This window comes from Dysidea avara, chromosome 2 (genome assembly GCF_963678975.1).
Source record: "Dysidea avara chromosome 2, odDysAvar1.4, whole genome shotgun sequence".
Taxonomy (NCBI): Eukaryota; Metazoa; Porifera; class Demospongiae; order Dictyoceratida; family Dysideidae; genus Dysidea; species Dysidea avara.
The window spans coordinates 16,879,242-16,906,695 of record NC_089273.1 but is presented as its reverse complement, the minus strand read 5'-3'; the positions used below and the strand labels follow the sequence as shown (position 1 = coordinate 16,906,695).

The window sequence follows — 27,454 nt, the reverse complement described above, 5'->3', positions numbered from 1 at the left end:
AGAGCTCAGATACCTAGATAAATTCTTTAGGAAAGCACATCCTTTTCAAAGTGATAAAACTTGAACAATGTAAATGGAAACAAGTTGATGCTGTGTTACTTCTAAAAATCAGGTGTTCAGTAAATACTATCACACACAGTTTTGTTTCTCACCTTGCTTTGTAACAATACATGTAGTACAGTAAAATTAAATGTATTTTGTAATTCACTTGACCAATTATTTTGTAATTCATCAATTACATTGCTATACATTGCTAAGGAAGTGTACCTGGAGCAAACCACTTTATACTAGGGGTAGGCAATATTTCAGTTAGCACTGTCAGGCTTGGGATGGTATATTTAGCGGAACGGCGGAATTGGCGGAAACAGTGGAATTATCATTTACAGATTATGGACAGCCTCAGAACACCCATCGCCAGTTAGCTGCTTGCTGTTATATAAATACAGCTACATAGCATGGTCTTTGTAGTGCCGATTTTCTGTCTTCTTGCAGCTTACCATCATCTGTGGCAATCAATTCTTAGACTGTAATCTCGAGCCTCATCAATTAATTTAATGATTTATTGATCATCACCTTCCAATTATCACACCATATTTTAAAACACATGTTACTAGAAGTGCCTTATAGTTAGGTACCAAACACATGTTACTAGAAGTGCCTTATAGTTAGGTACCAAACACATGTTACTAGAAGTGCCTTATATTTAGGTACCAAACACATGTTACTAGAAGTGCCTTATAGTTAGGTACCAAACACATGTTACTAGAGGTGCCTTATAGTTAGTTACCAAACACATGTTACTAGAAGTGCCTTATAGTTAGGTACCAAACACATGTTATTAGAAGTGCCTTATAGTTAGGTACCAGACACATGTTACTGGAAGTGCCTTATAGTTAGTTACCAAACACATGTTACTAGAAGTGCCTTATAGTTAGGTACCAAACACATGTTACTAGAAGTGCCTTATAGTTAGGTACCAAACACATGTTACTAGAAGTGCCTTATAGCTAGGTACCAAACACATGTTACTAGAAGTGCCTTATAGTTAGGTACCAAACACATGTTACTAGAAGTGCCTTATAGTTAGGTACCAAACACGTGATAAGAGTATTCTAGAATGTTCTTTAACTTATGTGACGTTTTGAAATGCGGAACAATTGGTGTTGAATGGTCAGGCCTAGTCTTGGGTGGCCATACTCTGTTTTCTCGGGGTGGCGTTTACAGATTTTCAATTGTTAGCGCCCCCCTTGAAGGCACTGCTAGTAACATGTGCTTCAAAATACGGAGTTTAAGGGTTGAGATATAACTACACTCTAAGAATTGGTTGCCACAGGTGATGTTAAGTTGCAAGAAGACAGAAAATCAGTGCTATAAAAACCATGCGCTTCAATCGTCATGACTGTATTTATATGTGTAACAGTAAGCAGCTACTGTAACTGGTGAAGGGTGTTCTAAGGCTGTCCATAATCTGCAAATGATGATTCTACTGTTTCTGCCATTTCCACCAATTCCACTGTTTCCACCATTCCGCTAAATATACCATCCCATCAGGCTCCTAGTGCTGTACACCTACTTTTATCACCAGTTAATTGCCTACCAATAATTGGCAATAACTGGTTAATTGGTTGTGTGTAGTAAAGTGATATTGGTAGTCTCAACAAGCCTGCTGTAAGGTTTAGGGAGGTACCAAAGTGACCATCAACATCATGTCTTACCAGAACAGTTATTACAATCACATGCTTTGAGGTTACACTGTATGCTTGTCAGCAGGGATAATTTATGGTTTACCAAGTGGGTGGAAAAACTGGTTTAAAGGTTTCTTAATGTTTTAAGGTTTGCACAGCACTAATTTCAATAATATCGAGAAATTCAATACTTTACTGATATCAATATGTAAAATGATATAGAGATACACTGTAACCTTCACAATGTGTTATTACCTTGGTAAGTATGATACAACATCTTGTGTACAACATTATGGGTACAGCTCAGGCATTCAATACTAATGTAATAGAATGTACTTCTCTCATACAGGAAATGGATGGATGTTCTACACAGGAAGTAACTGCTGCATCAGGCGAGGGAGTGGCTACTAAACAGGAAGTAGTTGATCACCAGCTACAGGAAGTACCATATAGTCATGCTATATTATAGAAGGCATCCCGGTATAGTACATAACGTGTGCTATATGTGCGTTTTGTGTTTGTACTAAGTTATCAACAATTGTTTACAATGTGGTAATAATACAGTTTGCCATTGTCATTTCTTTGTTGGAATGGGCTTGGTCCAGCAGGTAGGCAGTACAAAAAATTGAGTTTTGATAACTTGAAAAATTCAACGTCCAGCTGTCTATAACTGTTCTCTTATTTTTAACACTGGATTTCAATTAAGAATATTCTGTAAAGGTGACTTTCATTATAAGCGGTATTTCTATGGTGGTTTTTAGAGAGAATGTTTTGGGCAGCTCCCATCATTTTAGGAAGAACCCTGCTGAATAGTAATACATCATACAGTTTGATAGGAGTAATTTCAGCCTTCTATTATCAACATTTGCCCCAATATTCCTGTTAGCCACACTAAAGTAATTGATCACAGTGTACAAGCTGTTTACTGATCTCCCATAAGAAGACTAACAAATAAAGATAATTGTGTTCTTAGTACATACGTACAACATAAAGACGGGGGAGGTAGGACAAGACCACGTGCACTATGAAACGCTAACAAAAGTATTTTTTTAAACATAGTAATACTCTCTGTTGAAGGTAATAAATCACACAACAATGGTTGTACTGTAATCATTGATGATTACTGCTACTGTAAACATGAAAGTCGTGACCACCACACATCGTCATCCTGTAAGTCCAATTACTCCATAATGGCAGCATTTTTATAATCGTGATTCACACCATTGTAAACAGCAAACTGAGTAGAATTGATATGTATCACGCCCCAATGCACCCCTTCCTCTACTTTTTGTACAGAGACTATTTCACTCACATGAAATATTTTTAGTACTTGTGCAATAGTCTTACGCGTACGTGCATCATGACCTACCCCCCCTGACATCAGGAAAAATACAGAATTTAAAAATCATAGAAAAAGTAGGGAAACAAGTAGATAGACTAGTGGATGTTTAATCCCTAATTTGGTCATGGGTATAGACTGAATTAGAGATTGAATGTCCACTAGTATCCCCACTTTTTTCCTATGATCCATAATCAAACTTAATATTCCTACTTTTTATTTATACTTGGTTTACTTTTTTGTAACATTATTGTAACCAGTGAACCAGCACTTACTGCATCATAAGAATGAATGGTGTCTGAATTAATTTTTTTCATCTGAATACACATTCCAACTATCGTTTGCTGGCTGGAAAGTGAAGTTGCCACATTAAGGTTCATTTTCAGCTATTGTCAGCCTGTTACATAGTGCTAAGAACAGTAGGAGAAGAGCCTCTGTAATCAATCCAGTCATCACGAGGAAAAAAAAATGGACAATTCATGCACCCCAATTGTCAATTACTGATTCGAAAGTGAAGTGGTCATTATGTTTCAGCTATGTACAGTATGTTCATCCTGTTACAAAGTGTTGCGAACGAAGAATATTGAGAGAAGCACTTCTGCAATCAATCCAATCTCCACAGAAAATATGGACGATTCCAGTTTACAAATATAGGGAAGCCATTGTGTTACTGCAAATCAATACCTTGGGATGTCAGCAAAATGAAATGGGACATAAGTCCAAGATACATGCATTGTATGTGCTGCAGTATTCCAAAAAGCACCTGACAGGCTGAAGTGACGTTGAACAGTGAAAAAATCAAGCCTGTATCCTTAGCCTTTATTGAGTTATGCTTGTCTGAAGGCATTAGTCAGTCAGGCAGGCAGGCAGAAAGGCAGTAGAAAATTCCACTAATTATGTTTGCATCTTTCAGCAACTTTTAGGAAGTATTTTAGGTCATTCTTAAGGCACTTTTGGGCTTAGGTGGCTAGAAAAGCCTAACCTTCATCATTCCTAATATATAGTGCTACTATACTGTATAATGATAACTACAGTGTGATGCTTCCTCACCTTATGCACAGGTTGTCAAGACACCTTGTTGTCAATGGCATTATTACTGGAGGGGCTACCACCCAGTAATGTGGGTCTACTAAGGGACAAGTATGGAGACATCAGAGTACCATTACTACAAAGTTGTAAAGAAAATGATGAGTGAAGAGGGGTCAGCAAAAGCTAGGAAACTAATAGGAGAGGCCACTGGTATTGTGGAGACCACTAAATAAATGATGACCAGGCTTCTGACTGATGTATGTAAGTGTAGTGGTGTGTTATCTAACACCCTGTTCACACGACATGCCAGCACGGTTTAGATCAGTTCTGCACAGTTAGTTTCCCTCGTATGAACAGTAATCGAACTGCACTCAAACTGAACTACTGCAACTGAACAGAGTACACCACTGCGAGTACACCAGAAGTGCTGTGAATGTGCTTTAAAGGTCCACTGAAATGGAAAATTTACTTGCCACTTGTTTGTATCATGCAATGCACAAAAACACCTTATTAATAATTCAATTATGTTATTGTACCGAGATATTAAGCCACAAAGTCTAGTTACAACACGTTGTGATGCAAGACAAAGAACCAGAGATATTGTTATTACACACTTCGCAATGGGAAAGGTAGATAAACAATGAAAGTATAACGTGCAGGTGGCAATGCCAAAGTTCTCCTTTTTAACTTCATAGTGTTCCAACATTACTTGAACATTCTGCTGGAATAGCGGAGTTGTTCTGTAGTTGCCTGTAGCAGCTTAGTCTCGTGTGGCCAGACCCCTTCCACGCAGCTGCTTATTGATTGTAGATTATAAGCGGCTGCATGGAAAGGGTCTGGCCACGCAAGACTAGTAGCAGCTCAGTCTGTGTGCTTCACATTATTGAAGTTCATGCTTCATTATGCTTCACTGAAGTAAAATTAGTTCGATTTGTTTACAAAGCTGGGTTAGCAGTACCATGAACAAACAATGGTATCTATGTTACACTTTCCTGAGTCACTTCTCAGCCTGGTAGGGATGATGTCTTGCCAGTGGTGCCATCTCAATTATTTTTCCTTGCATTTCTCTACTTGTATTGGACCCTTCAGTGTATTCAAACATCTTAAGAAATAAATTCAGACGTGTTTTGACCACTATGCTGTTGATTTACAGTCTCTTTAACAGGAGTTCTCAAGTGTTCACCACAAGACCAGCATAAATTCACTTACTAGCTTGTAACTGCTTGCAGTAAAAGTTCTTACCATGTTTGAAGTTATTATGGCAGATATGACATGAAACTAAATTGAATCTAGCTGTACATGTATGCTTCTGTTGCTTTAATGGCACCTCATGCATAGTAAAATTTCTTTGTCTGATGCGTTATGACATAATATAATTGACAAACCACAATTACACTAAAATGTGTTATATCTACTAAACAAAACAAAATCTGACTAAATCACATGTACCAACCTATCCCACTAGTAGCAAGGATTGATAATAGCCAAAGTGTATTTTATTATTTCAGTGGACCTTTTAATGTTGATCAAGTGCACACAACACACACAGACAACTGCAAAGGTTTGCTTATTAATAATATTGAGTACGGTTTGTGCTTGAGATGTGAGTAGAGCTAGTATTTCAGGTGTAATGGCTTGTATTTAAGTTCACTTTTTTATATTTGGATTTTAAATGGACTTCGTGACCGACCAGTGGTGGTATAACAAACACTTAAAGTAAAATAGATGGAGTCGGATTTGTTATAATAAATTTTGTCTGAGTATTTTGTTAAGAGATGTTTCATTGCATCCTCTATGTTTTGTGTGCATGTACATATGTGTTACCCCCAAAAAGATTTGATTTTGTTATTTTAAATACTTGTATAGATATGGTAGTCAAAAGTGTTGGCTTTGTATGTATTTGATACCTAGCTGAGTGAGAAAATGTTTGCTCATACTTCTCTAGGCCACCCAGCTGTGTATTAATGTGTACCTGGTGATAACTGGGGAAGCAAATGCCAACTGTACACATCTCATATAATGGATGATGTTCAGATACACACCATCACCTGTGAGACATGATACAGCCTCTACAAAGTAAACTCACAATATACCATTATCCCCCACACATACAGATTGTCTGCTCATCCTGTGTACTAATGATGGTAGTGTGTTGAGTGATCACTTGTTGAAGTCAGTTCAGATGGTTAACCTTGATAAGAAGATTGATATACCAGCTACTAATAAGGAACGGTATGTGTGGTAGGGATTATGAATTGTATAGCAATGTATGTACAGTGTGGATCCTTGCCTATTTGAACTTTATTTATCGAAATGCCAAAAGAGACTGCTCTATTCGAGTTTTTCAGTTTTCCAGTTTCACTTTTAGCTTCAGTTTTGAATTTCCACTGTTTCCAATACTTTGATACAGAGCAAAGGATATTAGTGTTCACTCTATTAAAGTAAATAAATTTTCTATCAGAGTAATTGAACAAAACTTGATAATTAAATTAGAGCTGTGAAACTGGAGAGAATATCATAGCTGGTTACTGAGCAGATCATAACTGTTAGTTATCCGGTAATAACTGAATTCACCAAGTGATTATAATCCTACTACAAGTGTGATATCAATGTTAAAGCATGAGAAGAAGACCCAAAACATATTTTGAGTAAATATCTTGGAAATCAGTTAACCGTTTATGCAGAAAAATAACTGATAACTGGAATAACTTGCCATTTAATCAGTTTTCCCGGCAAAGTTTCACAGCTCTAATATAAATCAATGGGCTTCAGTTATTGAACACTTTTGGCTAACTATATGATGTTAGGATAACTGAGTATGTGCTTGTAGTGTTAAGTGCAGCAGCTATGTGTGATGATGTATTTAGTCCACAGTATTAATATACGTAATGTTTTCTTGTGTGTTAAAGTAGATGCATGACTTGGGAACTATCACACATATTTGTAGCTTTGTGTAACACCTCAGTCTACCTGTTGTCTTGGATTATGGATGGTCCCATGTAGTTTGTGAGGATAAATACATAAATGATGTGTCTCAAATAGGAATTAACATTGTGGCCATTATTTGATGTAATAAAATCTCATAACGGGTTTCACATTAATGTATTTATCACTCTTCCCTATAGCCTACAGGCAATGTAGCACTTGACAGTCCATCATGAGCTCAAAGTAGTATCCTCCTGTAAAACTGGTCTAGCCCCCAACCTGAAAGACTAATGCATGGACTCAATTTCTGTAAGAAGTACACCACATCTACCATAGAGTGCTCTGACCTACTGGAGTTCTTGTCCCTTGTTAACAGACATCCAAGTAGCCTGATGAGCCTGACAGTGTCTGATGATATGGAGTCCCTGACCACTGAAGCTGGGAAGGTTGTTATGGGATATTCTTTGTATCAGGTGATCTGTACTGTAGTATTGTAGTGACATGTTGTGTCTGTGTTCATGTGTACTTGTTACCTAGCTTGCATGCATAGACAGACACTCTAATATAGCATCCCCAGTCAGATATTATATGGTTATATTTTGTATGTGCTGTGTTACATTGTTTAATACCCACACCTTATATAATGGCAGTATTCACGTTATTGTTGTAACAAAGCTGGTCTCAGATAAGTGTCCCCATAATTGGTGTATCTTGATTTGTGTACAGTATTTACAAATGGGACCATATGGGCTGGAGAGTGTTATTCAAATAAATTTATTTGATGACACCCTGTAATTACAGGCTATAAGCATTCTTACTGACGATATATAATATTAACAACGATCATGTCACTTCCTATAGGACAAAGAGAAATACAATGATTTGAATTACTGAGGAGGTGGACAAGTTATCTCAAGAGTATCATAGGTGGGATGGCTGATGTACCAGACTCATTGCTAGCTGCAGTACAAGCACTAGAAGATGGAGACACCGCAAATGAGTGGTTGGTGGATGAGGAACCTAAGAAACTGAATGATTACTTAAAAGTGTGTAACAAGTTGCTGTAAGAGTGGCCTGTAACTGGTCATCTGTCTGAGCTAGCCAACTTAAAATGTATGTGAAGTGACCTGTCCAATATAACCACCTGCTTGATAAGGTCACTGTGTAATAAGGTCACCTGTGTTAACCAATATGACTTCAATATTGTGGTTTACTAACAATGCCAGTATATCACCCAGCTCTACATGACAGTGAGTGTAATGTATTTCAAACATGCTGAGATAGATCATTTGTTATTTGGAATGTAAACTCTACCTTCAAGTATTTACAACAGGTGTGCATTACTTAGATAACAACTTTGATGTGCCCACATGCCCTATTTTCGCAGGCCAGGCCCTGTCACATATACAAAATTTCAGCTTTTCTATAACCAATGAGCAAAATTTGTGCCTATTATGCTTCAATTATGCTCAATGCTTTTGCTTACCTATTATTCTGCTGGCATAATTGGTGCAGGCCTGTAGATAGTTTATAAAACTGATGGATAAGCTGGCACCAGGGTAGGTGAGATACTCTGAAGAACCATACACCTGTGCTACATCTCAGCAAGACTTAACATGAACTGTCAATCTCTCAGATATCTAAGTAAGGTTTGTGAAATTAAAATTCCGATGATTTTACCAACACACAGAGGAGGATGGGAGATTAGGAACTAGTGTGCTGTAATGATAAAGCATGTATTCGAAAATAACTGTTTAATATATATAACTCTTTAAGACATGAAAGGTAGAACAGAATGTATTGAGCTAGGTTCCTACAGCAGTAGCTCCTTATCATTGAATAGGAGGCAGAGGAATGAGTGTATATTATACTTACATACATATCATGTTAGCTTGCAGGACTACGTATCTTTATAACGTGCAGCATTTCTTTGCTGTTGGTATAGTGAAGGAGAACTGTGCACATAAGCAAATTAATTATCATTTTGGTTTCCAATTGTATAGCTATGTTATACTAAGAGGATTTAGCTAACATTTTCCCTGTAACTTGACAGAATAAATTCAACCATATAATTATGCAACCATAAATTACAGTATGTCATAACAGATTTTATGTAGCATCTTATAGACAGGCAGGCTAGTTGTTTCAACTCCAAACGAAAAGGTGCAAGAAAGTTTATAACTAATCGATAGGTGACTACTTACCAATACTTTATATCCGGTGTAATTGCCAGCAGCAGAGCTTGGTGTCCTATTGAGTAAAACTACTAACTAGCTATACCATGTTCACATTAGTTTTCAAAGGTCAGAATTTTCTTTGGCTTATCTTAAAAGCTATCGTCCTAAACACTAAGTATATAGTACATTTGTTTACACAATAAAGAAGTGATTTGTAGTTCCAAATTGTGACCTGATATGCAAGAATACTACATGTTTGTGCAATCCTAATTTTATGATAAAATGCAATAAACACAGGAGATATATTTCATTCTAATTGTTAACATGACTATTTTGATGTCTTTGTCCACAGTACTACTCAGCCTGCTCATATTTCCTCCTCTTCTGGCTTCCTGTGCTTTAGTGGCTGCTGCAGCTGGAGAGGTGGCTAAGGATGCTAAGCACCTGGCTGCTGTGGAAAATGTAGGAGGTGATTTCATTCCACTAGTTGTGGAATCTTGTGGTCAGGACATCTTTTGCACTGTCAATTATTAGATCCATTGCTGATTGTACTACTACTCGTAGTGATGTTCCACCCATACATCAACTTTCAGTGTGTTTGTAATATTGGGCTCTACAAGGTTTTATGATTTTCCCTTATCTTTCTTTTCTGTATTTATAGTCTGTAGTTGTTATAATCATAGTTTGTTTTGTAGTTTCATGTATTTAGCCATGGTTTCTTTCCTTTTACTGTATAAACACAATGCCAACGGGTAAAATTGAAAAAAAAATCTGCACAGCTTTTGAGTACTTGTTTTGCAAAGAAGGAAGGTGCTAACGGCAAAATTCTGATAGCACTGTGACCCCCAAAGCAAGAGGAGTTCAAAAATCTTTGTTCCATGTCTGTACCCCCGAGGAGACAGAAGATGTGAACATTATAGTCTGCCTTGCATTGGACAAGTGGTTCACTATATAGTTTGTTTCCTCACATATTGCCTTCATGCTGGAAATATGAACGGTCTGGAGGACAAAACATACCCAACAATGGATTTGCCTATACACTGAGTAAGTTGCAACTTGGTAGAGGACAGTATTCGTAAGTTATGGCTATTTAATATATTATTAAGCAACTGTAGTTTATTACCCTTATATTGTCATGTAGCTACTAATTGATTTCCTGTGCATACACCAGTAAAACACAATCATCCACTAAGGTACACATAAGGCTTGTAGGCTTGTCACATGCTGTCAAGTGTTGAAGATGTGGTGTAATACTCAGGAGGAGCAAGGCATATAATATTATAATGGATAAATAAACCATACACAGTTGAGAGAAGTTATTGGTTAATGCATGTGTACTGTATATCATTGTTTTGTAGTTGTATGGAATTATTAACAAATTAAACACAATGACATCAATATTGACTTTGTTTATTTTAGCCCTCAAAAAGGGCAGTGAAGAGATAACAACATTCAAAATAAATTGTAGTAAACAAAATTGGCTTACAAAGAGAGCACATTAATTTTACAAATCTAAATTTCATTGTCTTGTTGGGAAGCATTGTAGGTCCCTATCAAATAAATTGTTCTGAAGATACTGTTTAGTTATAATATAAGTGTGGAAAAGAACAGAGCATAAAACTGGAAATGTTGTAAGTTCAGTCGCTGACTCAAAGTTAGAAAAACAATATTTCACTAAAATTACTGTACTTAAACTAATATGTCATAAACTAAACAGAGATATTAACAATACAAAGTTAGACAGAGGGACCTGAAGTTAAATAGCCTGCAGTTAGGTGAAGAACTAGAGGAAGACAGAGAACTAAATGTAAAGTTATGAAAAGACATTGAGATACTAGTTAGGCACTTAGCGTAAAATTAGGTCTGAAACAGAGGAACTTTAATTTAATGTTCAAGAAGAACACTTCTAGAAATACATCATACAGCATCTGAAGAGAGGAGAGATGTTTATAAGTGCATAATACAAGTTTTAGCATCACCACTTCCAAGGTATCATTTTAATCCTTATTACATCATAAGTATATTGACAAAATTGACTTAGGAAGAACACTTTGAAAGTTACAGAACAGTTTTAGGAATTTTCAAATTTAGCCTCAGTTTTTATGCTACTGGGTTGTGGGTTGAATTTCACAGAAACATATGAAATGCTCATTGAATAGTGGCGAACAGAATTATACATATGTACACCTTTACAAATCACCATTAGTACAGGAGGATGCCTTACAAAAATTATGTAGATTCTTTCTTAAGTGTATAGTATTGGTCAAAACAAATTCCTTGCCATTACGACAACCATGCCACATACAGTTGTAAAGTACATATAGTACAACTACCAAATGACCAGCAACCATCAGTGTGTGCTTGAGCATGATCACAGAAAGTGATATTATTTCTTTATGAATAGGTATATGGTGTGCAGTATCACAAACTGACAAGCCTTTCTATGACTCCCATGTATGAAATTACACATTTGTAAAAAAAGTGATTAAAAACTTGGGTGATTTACTTATACAATACATATTGCACTAAACAATTATAGAATACATACATTTGTACAACAATCGCAAAAGCATGTAAAACCTTTAACTACAAATCCACTTATTGTTTTGTTTATGAAACTTTTGTAGAGTATATTTAAAACTTCAAGTTTAGAAGGTACATCTACATCAGGTAGAACTATCACAACAATGTGGCCCTTAGGCATATCAGCAATCAATTCTACAAATAAAGAAAGTACAATCACAATACCACATAATCTGTGTATTGATTAGAGTCTCACCCACCACTACACAACACGTGGACATGCACACAGATTATATTTGTAACTAGAAAGTAAATATTACATGACTTAAGAGTACTACTTCCTATAGTCTTCCTTGATCTGGTCCTGACCAGCTGCTTACTATTAGCTGTATCCAACGACTAATGGTCCAAAAATTTACCAATATAATGTAGACAAGAAACTAAAATAAGTTTATGCGCTCCAACTCTGCATCTTTTTACAAAGCCACAATTATGTGGTGGGACTAAAATGAGGATGTACTATGGAGCAGACAGAAAGTGTCCAGGAACAAGTATATAAAGTTTGGTTAAATAGTTAATAATTACCTTTTATCCCAGAAATGTCTAGTATGGTAGCATCTAGATGAGAATAACTTGTTGATAAGTTCACCTGTGATATCTCCCATGCCATTCTCTTTGGTATACTTTCTGTTATCATAATTGAACATTTTATTGTTAGCACTGTCAGTTGCAGCAAAGACTGCAAGGACCACAGTCCACATAGTTTCCATGAACAAGTTCCTTTAATTTACTAGGATAAAATATTTGTGGTAAAATGGGGACCATGTGTGTTTCAAGCAAATACAGTGCCATTATTTCCTTGGTTAAATGCACATTTATTTCCATTCAAAAGATCGATACAGAAACTATACAAACTTGACTAAATCAGTTTTGAGGTGCCCCCCTTATATTAAATAATTTTATAAGAATGGAATTAATTGTCAACAAAGTGATTTGTCATCATTAGTCACACTTAATCACTTGGAACTCAATGCGTTACTACAAAATGTTAGTTTGCAATATATTAGACAGTAAATTGGCCATACCTTTAAGATATCAAGCTAAAGTTTTGACACAAGATAGATAAGCTCCCAATGCCTCAATCGAGCTATTAAATCAGAAATTAACCAATGTGAGGGAAAGGTCAATTTCTGCTTTAATAGCTCAAAATTTTGCCTAAAATATTTTTCCAATCTCTCAAAACTTTCCCCTATTATGTATGTTCTTCAGTATTCCTGTTATGCTTCAGAGTTCAACATTGTCTACTCATAGTGCAGAAGACCAAGGGATTTTTCTCAACAATCTCTATGGACAAAGCCTTTGTGAAGGAGTTGCATTATTGCTTGCATTATGCTCCTAGTTAAACAACATTTCTTATACAATTATCTTGGAACATTCTAAACAGTGACTGCTCTATTAGAGTATTTCGTTACAAAGTGACTGTTCTATTAGAGAGTATCGGTCTAAGGAGCTATGAACAATGCTCTATTGCAGTTTGCATTTCCACTGGCTACTCTATTTGGAAATATCGATCTATTTTTAAGGAATTAAACTTCATAATTTAAAATAACCCACCTAATATGCTAGCATTATGCTGGCATAGCACTCCAGCCTATTACGTTTTTATTATGCTGGCATATTTGATGCAGGCCTAGCCATGACCACAAATGCTAAGGCAGTACAAAGCATTAGTCCCTTTGTTTCTATATATTTTATATATTATTAAGTTGCTTAAAGTTTACATTGCAAGTTTTAGTATAACATAGACTCTAAGCATTGTGCATAGTATATGAAGAACTTTGCAAGTATCAATGTCCACACTTTAATCACATGATCATATGTATCTACTATTTTACTCTTTCCTGTTTACAATGTTCACACTATTAATCCCGAATACCACAGCCATCCATCCTATTACATGTACGAATATTTCACAGAATTTGTTGTAATTCAAGGTATACTGACTAATGGTTGTAATTATTGTAAAGCTGATTGGTAGTTTGGAGCACCTCATTTTGATCATAAATATTTGAGTTGCAAAATGTGACAGTAAGGCTGATTTTCCAAAAAATATACTTTTGATGCAGTAATTGTAAGCAAGACTGCCATCATTTCTACAATAATATACATGCATAGGTTTATGGCTAAGTGACTACAGGACTAAAGTCATACTTTGGTTTATCTATCATTTTAAAGTTAACTTCTAACTATGTATATAGACTAAAGCAAGAGGAAGTTATGGCTGCAAAAGTGCATGTAATTTATAGTTGCCAGAGGCAGATCGGGGGGTGGGGGTTCCATGGAACCCCCTTTTGAAAGAGCTTATCTTACTCGAGATAATCTAATAGAACAGTCAAATCTAGATACTCTAATAGAGCAGCCACAGTAGTCTTTTGAGGAGCAGTGCAGCAAGCTATGTATCTAGTTATAAATAAGGAAATGTAGTTGGTGAGGGCATCTATGGTGAGAGGTAGTTATTGTCAGCAGGTGATGATCCTTTTTTTGGTCTTCAATTTACAGCTAAGCTGAAGTTGCAATTCCAAAGTGGAACCCCCTTTTTAAAAGTCTGGATCCACCCCTGGTTGCTGTAGTATAATTTCCTTGCTTGACATGTAGAGCTATAGTTCTAAACATATTCATTACAATAGACTGAACTTTAGTGAACCATTCCTTGGACACTGTAGATAAAGAGATTAGGAAATTGTGCAGGTTTTGTTGAGACAGTAACAAATAGACTAAACTGTATGAAACTACATTACTACATCTGCAACTAATACACTGTCCAACACAGCATAGATGGCTCCAGTTTGAGTTACTGATTGTGTACACAACCAGGGCCGCCCACAGGGGGGGGGGGGCAACTGGGGCATTTTGCCCCGGGCCCCAGCCTGAAAAGGGCCCCAGGAGGCCCCATGAAGGGCCCTGTTTAAAAGATCGATATACTTTAATAGAGCAGTCAGATCTAAATACTCTAATAGAGCAGTCACAGTATTCTTCAGAGGAGCAGTATAGCAAGCTTATAGATAAGGAGATATGGTTGGTGATGGGTAGTTATTGTCATTTCCAGTAGGTTGTGACCTTTTTTTTTTTTTTTTTTTTTTTTTTTGGTCTTCACCTTACAACTTGGGTCAAGGGCCCCACTTTAACTCTTTGCCCTGGGCCCCTTAATTTCTCTGGGCGGCCCTGTACACAACATCTCCATTATCTGTTCTCATGCATGTATAATTACACAACTCTTTATCATATTTTCTTCTGTGCCGCCAAAAATATACTAAGAATGGGAATATGTATCGAAATATTTTCCTGTAGTTCTGATCATTGTTTGTGGTTTAAAGCATTTTTTCAATTACACCTTATTAATTCCTGTGATTTCTCCATGTAATATGTTGTTTAAGTCCTATGACACTATCATATCATGATATTATTAATTCAAAAAAAGAGCAAAAAAGTACAGGTATGGGTGGATTTTAAGGGGGGGAGAACATGACCCTCCATTGCTATATAGCTTGAAAGATAGTAGAAACTCAGTACAAGTGAAGTTGCATCAAAAGCATCACATGGGCAATGAAAACATGGAAAAAGTGAGCACTGATAATAGGAATCAACCAGAAGGGATCAAAGGGGTAAAACTGCTAAACATAGAAATACTCTAATAAAACAGTCAACTACTCTAATAGAACATTCATCATATAAAGAGCAAAGACTAACTCCTAGACCTAACTTTGAACTCAAACACTATACTGCAGCATTTATGCTGTGACCTTTATATGAAAGATAGTTACCACTGCTAAAAAAATTTCACTTAGTTTATAAGATTCAGTCAATATCATTACCAAATTCCATCTTAATAGCTAAATTTCCTGTAAGGGCATGTTCCTATAGATGCCCTAGATATAGCATGCTCCTAATGCTGAGTGTACTCCTCACACTGCACTATACTGGTTGTATCAACCATTTACCACATTTTCTAGCCCCCTACATAGATGCCCCTAGCTAGCTTACCACCTCATCTTTGGAAATCCTATTATAGAGCCACCCCAGCATAACTGGATTTGGCAAAATCAAACATATTTTCGAAAAATTATATAATACTTTGAGACTTTGCAGTTGTGTATAGTAAATATGCAAAAAGCTGAATTAATTAACTATGTAGAGTATAAAACTGAACATCATTTTTTAAGTTATTTAAACAGGGAGACAGCATCATTTTCAGCTGTGCCCTTGACAAGCATACATTAACAAATTAAATTATTCACCACAGTGTATATAGTAAATGCTAAATCCACTGGGACACAACTGTGCTCATGACTGTCACTGAATTCTACAACTCCTGTATACTGTAAACCTCTTAAAAATTATTATGATTATTTGTGCCTAAATTATATACCTACTCTGTGCTAAAATTTTCCTGCCAGACTCCATATATACCAGGCACACTCCTTTACCAAACCCTAGGTATACTGTCTATCCATATTCTGTCATCAGTCAGTCCTTAGCTTTCTGATATACCTGTAGGTATGCAACTGTTCAAATGTAAATGTTGTCAGCTACAGCTTGTTATCATTACTGGCCACAATTTCAGTCCATATGGATCAGAATGATCTTATGAAGGAAGGAATAATCTCATCTCTGACTTGGATGGTATTGATGTATAGCTAAGTATCCATTTACTCCTCTTGTCCTCACCAACACATTTACTAGATGGAAACACAAATACATGTACATACACAAATAAAATACAACAAACCAATTACACCATTCCATGGCTAGAATGCCCCAGCCCCTCCCATATTAAAAAATTAATACACAAATATGAATAGGAGTAACCAAAGACTCGGCCTCCTTAAAATTCTCGGCATCACCAAAATAATACAGAAAAAAAAATCATAAAAAAACATATTTCCCGATAAATCCTTTACCGTATAAAAAGGATGAAACAGAATTTTCTCTACATCAGAAGGTAAACCCATAAGATTACTTTATGCAAAAAAAATGCAAATGAACTAACACCATGAAAGCCAAAACAAAAGGAAACAATAATGCAAACTATAAAAAAAACATTTAAAGTCATGTGACTGGGCCTGCGTAAGTAGGGCATGTAGGTACATTAACTTTGTTTACTTTTTCAACCTTTCATACATCATAACGTTTTACTTTGTTATGCCATGGCCATGGAAGTTTCATCACTTATTAAAGATTTAATTGGCTGTATAATGCAAATTACTGAAAGCAGATATTCTATTCCAATACTGAGATATGACCTGTTTTGTGATAGCATGTAGTTTGTGCCCTATTTTTGCAGGCATGGTCACAAATATTACTTTCTACTGTGGTCCATCTGAAATAATAACTGTTGTGACTGCATAATCAGGTTAAAGTATTTACAAGTTTGCTGCAAGCAGTACAGGAGCCCTGGCAAGACTAAATTATTATAACATCCAGAAAAGTTCAGTTTATTCTCTATAATACGTAGCAGTCACATTCTCTAATAAAACAGTCAAGAACATGCAGTGCACTGTTAATCAGCTACCTATGTGACTCCATTCCCATCTCATATTAGTTAATGTAACAAGAAATTCTCTGGAGATGAAGGTCATACTTTTACACACCACATACCAGCAGTGTCTATAGCTTATTCATACAAGATATGCATGCTTGTGCCAAACTACTACTTCTGTTTTCTAGCTCAGAAGTATCAACTTTCAATAAAATTAATATTATATTTTCAGTAAAAATTGCCACCAAATCTGATCTTGGAAGGTTATAGTTTTAAAAATGTCACTGTAAATTTGGAAATATGATATCATACAAAATTGTCACAGGAGTCATACAAAATGGTCATTTTGGATGACTCCTGCATGTGACAATTTTGTATGACATTCATATTTCCGAATTTACAGTCTGTGTTCTTTTGAAGACTATACATATTGCAAAATTGATACTTATAGTAGCTAGCATTCATGGAGTACAGAAATTATTTACAAATTTAAGTTAAAATTCCCACTAAATTCAATTGCGGTAAGTTCATTTTTTTGGGCTGTGGAGTAGCTATAGCCTATAGTATAGACCTAGCTGCTAGCTCATGCTACAATTCTGTTTACAAGCTCAGAATACTACATCCATACTTCCAGAATTGAATTGGCAATAAGTTAAATACAGCACCAGATTTAATTTCAAATGCTATAATTTTTCAATATATATCCTGGGGACATGCCCTTAGATCCCCCAGAGACCCATGCTTCGCATTTCACAAAGCATGAAGTTAACATACACAAGTGAGTTGCAATAATTATAACATCTTGGTACCATATATTACCATTTACTTAAAATGTTTAACATCTTAAAATTTAATTATGTCAACTTCACCACTGGTGCTACTAGATCTTCTGGCTCTATACTATATACCAATGTAGCACCTACTTTTTTGCCTACCTAGACTATGGAACTATCTGCCAATAATCAATCATTCACAATCACTACCTGTAATAAAACAGAAATGAATAAACTACAAATCAATGTGATTACAATTGTACCTGCAGTGTGAGTCACTGATAATGTAGTTTCTACTGCACTTCTTTTGTGAACCACACCCACTTATCAGATAGACAGGCCACACCCATTTATAAAAAACTTTGAACCACCTCCACTAGTTGAACTCGGCTGCTTTTAAATAATTCCAGTTTTTACCTGGATACATTATCTGGATCAGTGGGTTATGCCAGTAAGCAAGTAGCAACCAGTTTCAACCCTGGATTGAAACCATATTGCTTCATGCAGGTGAATGAAAATAAATTAAGAAATGCTTGACTTTTGATTAGATCATTGCTACACTTTGATCCACAAGACTGAAATGTTTGCTAACTTTAGAAGGACATAAAGTCTGACCTAAGCCACTGACATCATTGGTAGCAAAGGTGGTATAGGTAATGACTGTACTTATAGGAATTAAGCCACCGGCCTCTGCAGAAAGGTTAATTTGGTTGGATGTAGAGAAAATATTAGTGAGACTCACTGTTGGGCTTCCAACAGCAGGTGGAATCTCTTTAGATTGGCCTATACTCAAGTGAGGGCCTAGTCTGGCGCCGCCCGCCCCTTCGCAAAAAGTAAGGTTACTTTATGCGAAGGGGCGGGCGGCGCCAGACTAGTAGGCCAGCGTTGAACCGGGTCGGGTCATCCGGGTCAACCAGGTCACATTTTCTCCGGGTCATCCGGGTCTGACCCGGTTTACAAATTATCCGGGTCTGACCCGAATTGGATCATGTGAGAAACGAAATTGTTCGTTTGACGACGTGGAAACGTATAAACGCTATCGCGTAGCTCTTCGTGAGCCACGCCCACTTATCGCGTTACAAAGATACGTTCAGCCACGCCCATTTATTAGTAAGTGCAGTATGTAGCACGAAACTGAGGGTATCTATGGTGAGGGGGTAGCTATTGTTAGTAGCTAGGTGGTGACCTTTTTTTTTGGTGTTCAACCTACAGCTGCAATTCTAAAAGTCTGGATCCGCCCCTGTTTACTCAACACGAATTGAACGCTCAAAACGTAGTCTCGCTCGCTCGAGATTAGCCGAAACATAGCTCTTATCGCACGCCTCGGCTTTAATTAATCCGGGTCACATCCGGGTCTGACCCTGATTGCTATCCGGGTCAGCAGTAGTGACCCGGTTTCAACGCTGGCCTAGGCCTACAGTCACAAGTATTTCTCCACTTGCTACATGATAGTCTACACCACATAAATACTTTTTCATGAACACTAGCTCCCAGTCATCTGAAACTACATGCACCATCTGACCAGTTGTACCTACTATTAACTTGTGACATTTTCCTCATACCACATGCAGAATAAGAAGTCACTGCTTAGCCCTTCTCCGTTTTCTATTTTATTATATTGTATAATTATTTTCCATAAAGCTATACTTACATTTGTGGGGAGTGTGCTTGCAGGCTTGTCCCAACCCTTCAAGTTCATTTTGACAAAATTCGGATACTACTGATGACTCATGAGTGCTTGTAAAGAGTTCCAATGTTCTACAGGTCGTTACTCAATTGATGTAAAAAATGTCTATGGGGCCTAGAATAATGAACTGCTCTTTCTGGCACGGTTGATTTATACACAAAGGACGCCTTAATTGGGACCAACCAAAGTGTCCTGATTTTCCAGGCCAGTTTGTATGCTAAGGGATACTTTGGACAGACCATACATATAGCAGAGAGCGTATAACCTTGCAATTGTGTAGAGTAGAACCTTGTGGTGCCTCTCTACTATCTATAACCACACCAAGTGTACATGTCCAGGCCGTCCAGGTTAGCTATGTATGAGGTGCCGGTCCTCATTTTTACTGAATCAGGATTCATGATCAAATGTTCTGAACAACTTTCACGTCTCATGCCCAGACCGCTTCTTTTCCTTTTGTGTGGCCTGGTCTGTGCGGAGAGCGGGAGACGGGGAGAGCAGGATGGATCAGCAGTTTGTTGCTCCCTGCCTCGCTTTCTGCATAGTGCAATAAGCTTATCGTCGAATCACCTTCAGACATCTTAGATAATGTAATTTCCGGAATACGTACTAAGATACTGCCTCTGTAGACTTTGTAAAAAAAAAAAAAAAAGAATCCATCTCCTTCACTGGTGTCAGTAGTCTCTGTGACTGATCGAAGAAGGTCACGTGACACACCGTAAATAATGTCATTTATGAGGTTTCACATTTGGACGAACGAGGGTAGCCAGTTCATCTCTACTCTGCGCTCTACTTACAGCCTACTTGCGCCTACTTTCGGTGATTAACAAGAAGGGACAGTCAACTATCATGCCGTGAAAAGTGCTGACTGTCGGAACTGAGGTGTGAATTCTGGCGGTGGCTGGCTGGAGTGACATAGAACTGTAAGATGTGATCACAGATAGTATATACCTCCGTTTGGAGGTAACTATACTATCTACGATGCGATATATGTTTTATTTTTGATTTTGTGGTGTAAGAGAAGGGAAGCGAGTCGCATGCACTCACAGTGGTTACCATGGTAAGCACTGGTGTATCAGTAGAGAAAGGCTGAAGATTATCTTACAGTATCAGGTTTTATAATTTGGCTTCCTCCATTGTTCAACTCAGAGGCTATCTTGCTTTGTGAATAAATCACCAGCTTTAAGTGTTGAATGTTGTTTTAGAAGAACACTTGGGTAATTATAAGATGCCTATCTACACCCCTAACCTTGGTGTCCACCTATTTTTCTTTGTTGCAGACTTATCTAGCTACTGTTTTTGTATGTATGGTATGGTGATCTCTTACAGTTTTTGATAAATATATGCATTGTATATAGAGCAAGCACAAATTCAGTTATCTACTGCCATTACTATAATCTTATAGGGAATTTGTGATTTGCACATACTCGAAGTATACGGAAACCGAGCAAAACTGGACATATAAATTTGTGAGGTAACTGGACAAAATGTGAAAAAGCAGCCCTATGAGGTACTCTTGTGTATTAATGAAAGTTTAGAATTAGTTACTAATGTTTTTCAAAGTTTTCTAGCGAGATATTTAGAGAGAAAACTTCGCTAAGAGGGTGGTTTTGCTCGTACCCATGCCTGATACGGACATTGGCATAACGGCCTTACTGTTAAAAGCTTTGGAGCTCAAACTCCCTACACAACATTGCTTTGAACTGGCCTTGCTGGGGCACATTTCAGGATGTGGCTACACCATGGAATATACTGAAACTTTTTAATTGCACACTAAAAAGAAAGAAATGTAATACCAGTTGTAAGTACAGAGTTTAGCAGAGTAAACTTCGAGATTAGTGCTTGGCTGTATTGAAATTTGAATACATGGTATTAGTAACAGGAAAATATTGTGGTATATCGGTATATAGTTAGCTTGTTATTGTAACTATTGCATCGTTTCTTGGGCCTAGCATGAAGCAGTATGCATCCCAAAAACCAAAAATATATAGTTTAAACCTAAAAATAGAAAGTTCAGTTCAGTACAATGTGTTGTATTGTGAGAACCTCAAGTTTTTGTTTAGGGCATGTCTGCTAAACCATCAACAAATTGGGTAATTAAACATAAATGGTATTTTGATATATCAGGTGCGATAAACAGTATTACTGGTATATTGCAGAGCACTATTCGAGATGGTGCATGCTTACTGCTCAGAGGTTTACTCACCCATTGTAGATCTAGAGTTAATATTGTCTTCAAGCAGCTAATTGTAATAAATAAATACAAGGGTGTCAGTAAAATGGTAAGGCTCAGTCCACAGGCAACTAGTCTAGGGGAGTCTGAGGGAATGTTCTCCTCAAGAAAATTTTAAATGCTATTTGGAGGTACAGTAATTTTGGGCTGTAATACTGTGTACAAGGTGCTAGCTACTGTAGTTATGTGTATATCTGACAAGTGTTCAGGGGATAAAACTGGATACTGACCAAAAGTCACCTCCATAATACTGTTTAAATCTTAAACCTCATCATATTTGAGTTCATTATTATGAGATAAATTGCAAGGAGTGTTTTCAAAGTAGTTACAAAGAGAAACAGCAAAAAATACATATAATAGTAATTATTTTTAGAGGCACTTAATATGGTTGAAGTAGCTGTTCTGGGTGATAGTACATACAACACTTATCATAATTGTTGTTTATATCAATGTTAACTTCTTTTAGTTTTGGCTTCATCAAGTTTGAAAGATTTTTTTTCTGTTTGTGACACCATTGAATATCGTATAGCCTAAATATTTCGAGGGGGGGGGGGGGGGGAATTTTCACTGATTTTGCAGTTTTGAGGGTTATCAGCGAAAATTTTAGCCTTGAAATATTTAGACCTCCATATAGTCTAATACATTTTGGAAGTGTTTGCAAATCCGCGAAAATTTTATTTTTAGCAACATTGCTCAACCTCGAAATATTTGCCCCTTGAAATGTTTAGGCTATATGGTAGATGTTTTGAGGCAAGTTTCTTCCAGTCCATTAATAAGCCGCTTTTTACTCACTTCCTGTAATATGTCATCACAAATTTTGGGTTTGTATTGTTTGTAGCACTTTTAAAAGCTTCTACAGTGTATGTGGGAATACTCACCAACAAACCAGGTGACTGTTTGTACATAACTATAGTCTGTTTGCCTGAGCCCTTGTTTCTTGTTAATAACTCTTGTTACATGAGTCAGCTGCCCAAACATTTAGTAGTGCAAAGCCCTTTTAACGCTGCAACTGTTAATAAAAAAAAGCGCTTTGATATGGGCAAGAACAAGTGAGTTATGAGTTATGAGGCTTTAAAAATATCCAATACATTTAGTATGGATGTACCTGACTATATACTTGTTTATCATTTGTTCTCCCACAAAACCATATGGATCTACAGGGTGTATGTTGTTATCCTACAACACTGTGTTGTAAGGTCAGAACACTGAACAGTACAAAATAGCCACCTGCCCTGTTTATGGAACTTCGAGCCTGAATAAATTTCAATCTGTTATATTTATAGGAAAGGTCTCTGATTACTTTAGAGAACTTCTCCAGCGGTCTCTTATTAAACACCTCAAAGATCAGAGGATTAATGTATACTATTTTCTAATTTGTGTGTTGGAACTAGTTATAAATTTGTGTGAACTATTTAATGTTATGTATTGTTACCTCACAAGATTATGTGTTGCATGGTTTAGTGTTACATGTAAATTTGTCACAGATAATATTATGGTAGTTCAACTACTAATCCAGACAGTGCATTGTTCTTCCACTTAACAGTGTAATTTATGGTAGCAAAGAGATCTGCAGTATTTGAATTGCTTGCTCACCTATTTTATTAACCCTGAGAGCTACATTAACATGTACCATATCTGATAGGTGTTCATCACTTGATAACTAGTGAGTAGTCTATACTTTGTTTATGATGTCTGATAGTATTGCTCTGCTACAATAATGTGGATAATGTAGTCATCTTTGTTCAAAACGTTTGTGTTTGTGAACCGATAAATTGTAATGTCAAAGCCAGTACTATTGCATTAAAAAATAATAATATTGATTTTTAAAATGAAGTTTAATTGGGTCCAAGTGATAAAACAATTGGAAAGCAAGATACATGAATGATAGTATTGCAACATAACTTTGTGGGAAAACCCCTAGTTATAATAATTATTTTGTTCAATATAGGTATTTTACCACAGGGCTATGCTAGTTTTAGTTTGTTTTTTTCTTTGTTATAGAACATGCTATGGTATAAATGTGTGACTGTCCTATTAGAATATTGAACATGGCTGTTGTATTAGAGTGACTGCTTTATATACCCTTTGTCACCTTACTCAGTTTACAACCAGTGGCGTAGCCAGTGGGGGGCATTAGCCTTCCCATCACTAAGTTGTGTGTGTGTTTTTTAAAACTTCTGTCACAAGCTTACCAGTAATTGACACGCATCCCAAATTACTGTTTTGCGCTACTACACGAGTACACACAACATTCAACTCGTTTGTAAATCGTGATAATAATACAATGATTTCTTGCACGTTACAAGCAACGAATAAAACAGTGTGCTAAAAATAGGGCATGCCCGAATCCCCAGGGGTTTCCACCGTAACGAAAATATTAGACACACAATTCTATATTTAACTTACAGTACACTACTCACATGATAGTGCTTTTTTTTTAACCTAGTGACCTGCTCAAAGTGACTTCGCAAGAGTCACAACTCAGAAATGACAAGCCACGGTGATATGCGATGACGCTATAAACCTACTGTCTACGAGGTGATAAAGTGTTAAATGGACCAACTTTAATTTATTTTCCCGAGTTGATCACATTGGATCTTTGTACAGTGCAGTGGCACGCCAGTTTAATTTTTTTTTACTTTGTCAGTCAGTCAGACGATCCATTACAAACTTACAAATACTGCTAACAGGAGAAGTGTAGAGCTGGGATTTCGTGCCAAAACTGGCATGGCGTTTGAATTTTGCCGGCTGAAGTGAGTGAGCTTGTCATACTGTGCCAGTGTGCTAGGGCTGCATCACAGACTGTGGCTAATGTAAGTAACTGTGACACATTGTATTTGTACTAAAATATTCACAATATACTTCTAATGGATTGTGGGTGAATTTGTTGGAGTACAGTTGTGGCACATGCGATGATGCTTGACAAAAATACTTCCGCTGATAAGTGATAACTGGTAGCAATCAGTAATGAAGTAGTTATGTAGCTAGTTACATAAGCTGTAATAATACAACACCGTATGTTGGCTAGCCCATCATTGGGTCATTAGCCTTTTGTGCAATTATGAACAATGTTGAGTGTTTTGTGGGAGATACCTCCCCCCCAACCACCTTCTGGCTAGCTTATGCTCCTGTTTACAACCAACCATGTTTTAACTGGTTGTTCCATTGCATCCAAGGGTGATACACTTGGTATCATGACTCTGTTTTGCAAGTTTTTGTCCACAGCTTTGAAAGAAATTTACCACCTTGTTTTAAGCTTTACGCTGGTTACCAGGCGAGTGTTAGTCCCACAAGTACTATTCCATAGCTACTCTAATCAGACCTGATCTTGCGCTAGTTTTCACAGATTCCATTGTGCTATTGGAATTCCTCCATGGTTGCTAATACTCAGCATCATTTTTTGGTTGCAAGGAATCGTATAGAAGATTGCTACGGTTCATTATTGGTTGATCTTATGATAGTTGAAGTTGGCACTCTAGGCCATTTCATGCCAGTGACTGTTACAAAACTTAGCAATGTATGTCATCTACTGAAGAGTACAATATGTTGCATACTTCAGCAGGTAGCTTGTGTTGCCATCTCCTGTTTGTACAGGATATTTAATGCTCAGGCTTTAGTATCATGGGATGTAGTTGATCTGTTGAACTAGTGATATAATTTTATAAGTAGCTAAATTTTTTGGTCTTATCAGGGCTCCAGTTATTATTACTTTTAAAAATAACTTGGTAACCATGAGACCAGACTCCTGACCCCCTGTAGCTATACTGAACATATAATTGTCCAATTATGATGTTATAATCATCATTAGAGTATCTTGAGTGGGCCTCAGATGTGAGGGGCGTGGTGTGCCTCCTTTTTGCTGACCCGTAGATAATATATAAGGTGCTATCTGTACACTATGACTGTGCTACCAGTAAGAGGCATGGTCAATAGGGGTGTTTCATGGTACTCAATCATTATTGGTGCTGCTGGGCATGTTAACATGCATGCATAGCTACGAGTACCATTAATAGTAGAGATGTATATATGTGACCGGGCCTGCGAAAATAGGTCATGTGGGCACATAAAAATTGCCTACTTTTTCAAAGTTCAACATATCATAACTTTGTATTCCATGACTCCGTAACCATGAACTTTTCAGCACTTATTAAAGATTTAGTTGGCTTTACAACACAAGTTACAGAATGAAACTATTCTATCCCAATACTGAGATATGACATGTTATGTGATGGGGTGTAGTTTGTGCCCACATGCCCTATTTTCGCAGGCCCGGTCACATATGGTGTGATATATCTATGAGAATGACTTGATAGCAGTCTGGGTGCTTTAAATAAGTTTTTAGCATCTAAATGTAGAATGTCTTGGTATGGTTTCATTGAATGACAGATAATGACTAGCATGATTGAAGGTAAAGGAAAGAGAAGGTGTGGAGGACAGGCACTCATTGGAACTCCAAAGGGCACATACCACTAATGAGTTTGTTGTATGTGACTAAAAATGTGGTCATGTGATGCATCATTTAGCCTCTGACTAGTCAGGCAGGCAGACTAAATTTGGATTTGGACAATTTTTTTTTTTTTAAATTTGTAACCATCTCAGCAAAAACCTGTCTAGTTCACACAACCTCCGAATTTTTTTATATTTTATTTCTCAGCTGTACAAGGAATGGTTATTCAAAGCTTCAGTTGATTATGGTGAATAGTTTTGGAATTACAGCACTAGAAAGTAGGAAGAACAAGGAAATCGATTTGTACAGTGACTATACTAAAAATAAACTACAGCCGCTTACATTCGCAGCCATAACTTCCGTTTGGATTAGCCTACAAAGTTGGGATTTGGCTTACAATGTTCACCATGGATTGGCAGGTCAACCAAGGTATAGTTTTAGCCCTACAGTCACTTGTACATAGGCGTATGAAGGTGGTTATGTTGAAGAAATGGCACCAATTTTGTTTATGCCTACTGCATCGTAAACAAATGCACGTGACATGTAAACCATTGGAGCTACAGAAATGAAACAAAGATTTTCGAACTCCCCATGAGTAGGCGAATAAGATGGTTTATAGGATTAATTGATTTAAGACTTCCTTTCTTGAGTAATGGCTCAATTAAACCTTGCGTAAAATTTTCTTTGTAACACGCATAATTTCACCAATTTTTTTAAAATTTTGTTTTTCTCAAAATGCATGCTTGTGCAAACTAGATAGGTTTTCGCTGAGATGGTCACATTTACTTTTGTAAGGGTTTTATTTGTTTACATTATATCTGGTATTAGTAACACCAGGAGCTTATGAGCCGCCGAAGGTGGCAAAAGAGCATGAAACTCCGTTCCATCACAATCCAAATTATGTCACATTATTTGAATAAATTGCTACGAGTGTCATGCACAATTAGTATACGGCGTTGATTAATGAGATTTACTTTCCTTATATAGAAACTAATTGCTAATGAATTTGGGTTTCGATGGCACCCAGCAGGCAGTGTAAGTTTCATGTTCCTTCACTGCCTTCGGTGGCTCATAAGCTCCTGGTAACACCCAAGACTCGATCT

At 36.9% G+C, this 27,454-nt stretch overlaps 1 protein-coding gene and 1 long non-coding RNA gene across 2 annotated transcripts in view; both read left to right on the top strand.

Annotated features, from left to right (window-relative positions):
• The window catches only part of LOC136246720 (uncharacterized), a 52,463-nt gene extending 42,648 nt beyond the window's left edge, over positions 1-9,815 (top strand). The window contains exons 6-13 of the mRNA XM_066038279.1: positions 2,035-2,165; positions 4,086-4,310; positions 5,999-6,103; positions 6,168-6,285; positions 7,179-7,287; positions 7,355-7,451; positions 7,840-8,024; positions 9,508-9,815. The gene's annotated coding sequence lies outside the window, so the exon portion shown is untranslated. The remainder of the gene's footprint in view (positions 1-2,034; positions 2,166-4,085; positions 4,311-5,998; positions 6,104-6,167; positions 6,286-7,178; positions 7,288-7,354; positions 7,452-7,839; positions 8,025-9,507) is intronic.
• A 10,603-nt stretch (positions 9,816-20,418) lies between these two features.
• The window catches only part of LOC136243507 (uncharacterized), a 28,929-nt gene continuing 21,893 nt past the window's right edge, over positions 20,419-27,454 (top strand). The window contains exons 1-2 of the long non-coding RNA XR_010694885.1: positions 20,419-20,594; positions 21,077-21,181. This is a non-coding gene — a long non-coding RNA (uncharacterized lncRNA). The remainder of the gene's footprint in view (positions 20,595-21,076; positions 21,182-27,454) is intronic.